Source organism: Fukomys damarensis, unplaced genomic scaffold (genome assembly GCF_012274545.1).
Source record: "Fukomys damarensis isolate Sample0158 unplaced genomic scaffold, DMR_v1.0_HiC HiC_scaffold_8, whole genome shotgun sequence".
In the NCBI taxonomy this organism is placed as follows: Eukaryota; Metazoa; Chordata; class Mammalia; order Rodentia; family Bathyergidae; genus Fukomys; species Fukomys damarensis.
The window spans coordinates 17820817-17826222 of NW_022900920.1; the positions used below are offsets into that span (position 1 = coordinate 17820817).

Genomic DNA, 5406 nt, shown 5'->3' on the forward strand with positions numbered 1-5406 from the left:
ATGACGTAAGTGGGTGCTACCTGGGGATTCAACCAGTGGCCATGGGCCGTTTTGGTGCTGTGAGCGCATTAATTCAGCTGGTTGAGCAAGGGGAGAGAGAACAAGTAGGAGATATTGGAATTTATGGCCTAGTGGCTGTGGGGAAAAAAAAAGTTAAATGAAAAAGACGATTTGCAGAAGGTATACGTGTGAAGATGTCCAGAAGGATGCACTCGTATGTCAACACTGACCCTCGGGGAGGTAAGCAGGAAGCCCTGTGGATGAAAGCCCGTTGGCTCAGTTTGCTCCGCTTGAGTTTTCTGAAGCAAACAGGAGTTATTTTCATAATTATAAAAACGGTTCGAGTAGAATATTTATAAAGTATTAAATACAAAAAATTCTTTAAAAATATGCTATATAGGAATGCATTTATGCATAGATTATTTCAGAGTGGTAGAATTAGTAGTTATCTCCTTCAAAATTATATCTTCTAAATTTCCTGCTTTTATAATCTGAGAAAAACAATGACAGTTAATAGGAAATTTTAAGATGACCTTATTGTATCTTGAATAGTATTTCAACTCTTCCTTTCACTTTAAAAATTTTAACTGAAAAAAAAGTCACTTGTGTCTTCCCCTCCGATTTTTTATAGTCTATGCCTCCCTGCTACATTTAATCACTCACAGCTATCTGTCTTGTGACATCTGTTGTAGTGACCAGTAAATGACAACACATGAAACAAAAATTAAACCGTCAGAGGCAGGTGGTTCTGAATGTAATGTTTATCAGGTTTTCTTTGTGCCTTAAATATTCATACTCACTATGTTCAAAAGACCTATACGGGAAAGCAAATGTCCTTCTGAAAGTGACTACAGATCAATCAGGTAAAACCCTCAAAGAAGTTTATATTGTGACATCTCCCAGTCCTCATTGTCAGAACTTCAAAAATCTTTATATTCTGGGTAAAGAGAGTAGAGTAGCTGGAGACACAGCTCAGTAACAGAATACTTGCATAGTGTGTGCAAGGACACTCCAGATGACGCCATTAAGAACCAGAGGATGAGATCAGGTGCTATGGAAATGAGAGAACCTGGGGTGGGAGACTAAATGTTATAATTTAAATCAAGAATGTCCCCAAAGGCCTCATGCACTTGTAGGTGGGACTTCAGGAAGATGACTGAATCATGCAAGTGATGTAGCTGACTTGCTATTAGAAGGTGGGGGTAGTCAGAAGAGGCAGGTCGCTTGGTGTGTACATGAAAGAATGTATCTTCCTTCCTGGTTCTTCATTTCTCTCTGTGCTCCCTGGCTGCTGAGATGTGGGCAGCTTTTCCTCCATTATGCCTCTCTACTATGCCATTTTCTGCCTTGGAGACAACTGACCATGAAATGTAATTGTGTTCCATAGCAAACCTCTCCTCCTTTAAGAACTGGATATGGGGTATTTTGTCCAAGCAATGAGGAAAGTGACTAAGACAGATTTAGTACCAGAAGTGAGGTTGCTGCTGCGACTACCTGACCATGTGGTTAAGAAGCCTTTGGAAGCAGTTTTCAGGAGTTCTAAAAGATGTGGAGACGCCAGCTAGAGGAGCCCTAGGATGCTGTAAACTGAGTTTGATGGGCCATATTGGTCAGAGCTCAGACACCAGAATGCTGACAAATGCAGACAGTAAAGACCAGGCTCGGATGTTTCCAGTTGGGAAGAGGGACTCTACTGGCAGCTGAACTTGAGATCACTCTGGCAGAAAATGTGTCTACATTTTATTCATGTCCTGAGACTCTGTGAGAGACTAAGATTAAGGGCAGCAGACTAATTAATCCGGTCAAGAAAATTTCACGGCAGAACAGCATGCAGGCTGTGGCAGAGGTACTGCTTGCTCCTCTTAGTGACATTTACACTGAGAAACAGGAGAGAAAAGTCCATTTAAAAAGTTTTCCATTTTGGACTCCTATTGCAATGGAGAGCTAAGCCGGAGGATTTGCAGCTGCAGGGAGGCTCAGGCCACCCACGAAGACAACGGGGCAGGAGCAGCCCCAGCAGAGGAGCAGGGCTGCACCAGAGCCAGGGCTCAGCTGCCAGTGCCTGTGCCATCTCGCTGGCCCCTCGACCTTGCGAGGTCCCCTTTTAAAGGCGCAGGCCACAGCGGCAGAAACTTGAAAACTTGGTCTTCGTGGGAGTCACGACCCGCTCCTCGGCCGTACATAGGTTACAGAAGCAATACCATGATTCAGATTTTCAGCTTTGCAAGATGGAAAAAGTTCTGGAGATGAACGATGAAGGCAGTCCAAGACAATTCCTGGGAAAATTGAGTTCTCTAGTGAGGGTTCAGATACTTCTATACCGATCCCGATAGTGTCGCTGCTCAAGTACACGCATGACCACTCCTCGGACAAGTATGAATGGTTTATGAGAGCAGAGGATGATGTTTACATCAAAGGAGATTGTCTGGAGAGTTTCCTGAGGCGTTTGCGTAGCAGTGAGCCCCTCTTTCTTGGGCAGACTGGACTGGGCACCACAGAAGCAATGGGGAAATTGGCCCTTGAGCCCGGTGAGGACTTCTGCATGGGGGCCCTGGTGTGATCATGAGCCGGGAGGTGCTTCGGGGGACGGTCCCGCGCGTTGGCAAGTGTCCCCGGGAGGAGATTCTGGAGTGGGAGCTTCTGACCGGAAAGTACTTGTATTCAGACGCCGACGGCCAGCCAGAGGAATGGACTCTGCGCAGAGGGAAGCCTTGGACGACGTCATGGTGCAGGTGATGGAGATGATCAGTGCCAAGACCCAAGGGCGCATCACTGACTTCACGGAGAAGCAGTAGGGATAGCGGTGCGAACCCCGTGTGCGTGGTGGAGTACATCCTGGACCTGCTGCTCTGTACAAGAAGCACAAAGGAAAGAAGATGATGGTGCAGGTGAGGAGACGCGGACCTGCAGCAGACCTTCAGCAAGATCCAGTTCAGGGAACAGGAGGAGCTGGCCGACAGGATCAACCAGGACTCCGGCTCCTTGCCCTTCCTCTCCAAGTCCCTGAAGAAGTTAGTTCCCTTTCAGCTCCCCAGGTCCAAGAAGGAGCACAGAGAGCCCAAAGAGAAAAAGATAAACATCCTGATTCCATTGTCCAGACGTTTTGACATATTGGTGAGATTTATGGGAATCTGTGAGAAGACATGTCTCATTCCAAATCAGAATGTTCGGCTTATCGTTCTATTTTTCAGTTCTGACTCCAACCCCGACAAGGCCAAGCAGGTTGAACTGATGAGAGATTATCGTGTCAAGTATCCAAAAGCTGACATGCAGATTTTGCCTGCGTCTGGAGAGTTTTCAAGAGCTCTGGCCCTTGAAGTAGGATCTTCACAATTTAATAATGAATCTCCACTCTTCTTCTGTGATGTTGACCTGGTGTTCACTACAGAGTTCCTGTCATGCTATGGAGCAAATACAGTTCTGGGCCAACAAATATATTTCCCCATCATCTTTAGCGGTGATCCAAAGATTGTTTATAGTGGGAAAGTTCCCAGTGACAACCATTTTGCCTTTACTCAGAAAACTGGCTTCTGGAGAAACTATGGGTTTGGCATTACTTATATTTATAAAGGAGACCTTGTCCAAGTAGGTGGCTTTGATGTTTCCATCCAGGGGTGGGGGCTGGAGGATGTGGACCTCTTCAGCAAGGCTGTCCAGGCAGGTTTGAAGACGTTCAGGAGCCAAGAAGTAGGAGTAGTCCACACCCAACACCTGGTCTTCTGTGACCCCAATCTGGATCCCAAACAGTACAAAATGTGCTTGGGTTCCAAACATATGGGTCTACACAGCAGTTGGCTGAAATGTGGCTAGAAAAAAAAAATCCAAGTTACAGTAAAAGCAGCAGAAATAATGGCTCTATGAGGACAGTCTAGTGTCCGGCTCTGCTGGAAAAGACATTTTTAATTATCTAATTTATTTTTCAAAAATTTTTTGTATGATCAGTTTTTGAAATCCATACAAGGATATATTTTCCAAGTGGTTTTCTTATATAGGACTCCTTTAAGATTGAGCTTTTTGAACAAAAAATGTGATCAATGTTTGCCTTTGAACCCATCTTCTTGCTGAACATTATGTAGCAGATCTGTTAAGGTCTGATTTTAAATATACCTGATGAACAAAACTTTTACGCTTTTTTACATTTTTTCCAGACTCTCTACAGTCCCGTGGCAGAAAATGTCACAAATCCTACAAAGTATTATTTTAACAAAAACACTGTAACTCTGGTAAATGTTCTGTTGTGACTGTTAACCTTGCAGATTCTGCCTTTAGGTTGTTTTTGTTCTTCGTTTTGTTTTGTTTCTTGGTACATGGGATCGAACTCAGATCCTTGCGCTTCTGAGGCAGGCAGTGGAGCCACTAAGCTAAATCCCCAGCTTGGTTTGTTTTATTTTTAACAACGACTTATTTTTTAAAAAGCCTATTTGCATTCCACTTGTAAAAAAGAAGTGATAACAGTTGTATCCTCATCTTCTGATTCTTTCCCCTAAACCATGCTCTACCTGTCAGGATCAAGTAGGCGTCTGAGCAAGGGGTTTGAGGAAACCACAGCAAGCTCAGGGTGGCTCTTCCTAAAGGTTCTTTGGCCCCAACAGACCTGGTGTAAGTTCCAAGAAGGGTTGAGCTTTTCCCTCTCTTCCTGACCCTTCTCTTTAGAGGGTAAATATTAATATTTAGAATGAAAAAAGTATTGTAATAATCCTAATGTATGCAAGCTAAACAAACAAAAACACCCTAATGAAAACATTGGGGAAACACACTTGACTTTATTCACTTCATCTTTCTGTGTTGTTGGTGGAGACAGTTACTCGATTCTTTAATTGCTGTTTTGTTTTATCCTTTGTATCTGAAATACCTTTAACTTATTTAATATCCATGGTTTAGAGCTCTGCCTATTTTGAGTACCTGTACTAGTATTTATGTGTACCAGGTGTGTAGTATGTTTTCTTTGCAGTACACTGATCTCCAAAGATGTCCTTTTGAAAATACCTTTCCCCCTCCTTAATTTTCACATTCCAGTTTTACTAAAATATTAAGTGTTCTTGGACAGTTTTGGTGCTCATGTGTTTTGGGGAGAAAAATAATCTGTTATTACACCAGAATGTTTTCAACTCACAGATCAAATGTGGCTTAATAAAGTTTTTTTTTGTTTAGATTTTAAAAAAAGAAAGTTTTCCTTGTGTACATGGGGGGGAAAAAGCACCTGCAAAGTTTAAGCAGAGGAGAGATTGGTTGCTAAAGATATTAGCATTAAAAAGAAGCCTGGGGCCAGGTGTGGTGGCTCATGCCTGTAATCCCAGCACTCGGGAGGCTGAGGCAGGAGGATCGTTGTGAGTTCGAGACCAGCCTGAACTACATAGTGAGTTCCAGGTCAGTCTCAACTACATAGTGAGACTCTGTCTCAAAAAA

General features: G+C 43.4%; 1 pseudogene; it reads left to right on the top strand.

The window, feature by feature from the left end:
* Positions 1-3872, top strand: LOC104868163 (annotated as a pseudogene).
* The last annotated feature ends 1534 nt before the right edge of the window (positions 3873-5406 follow it).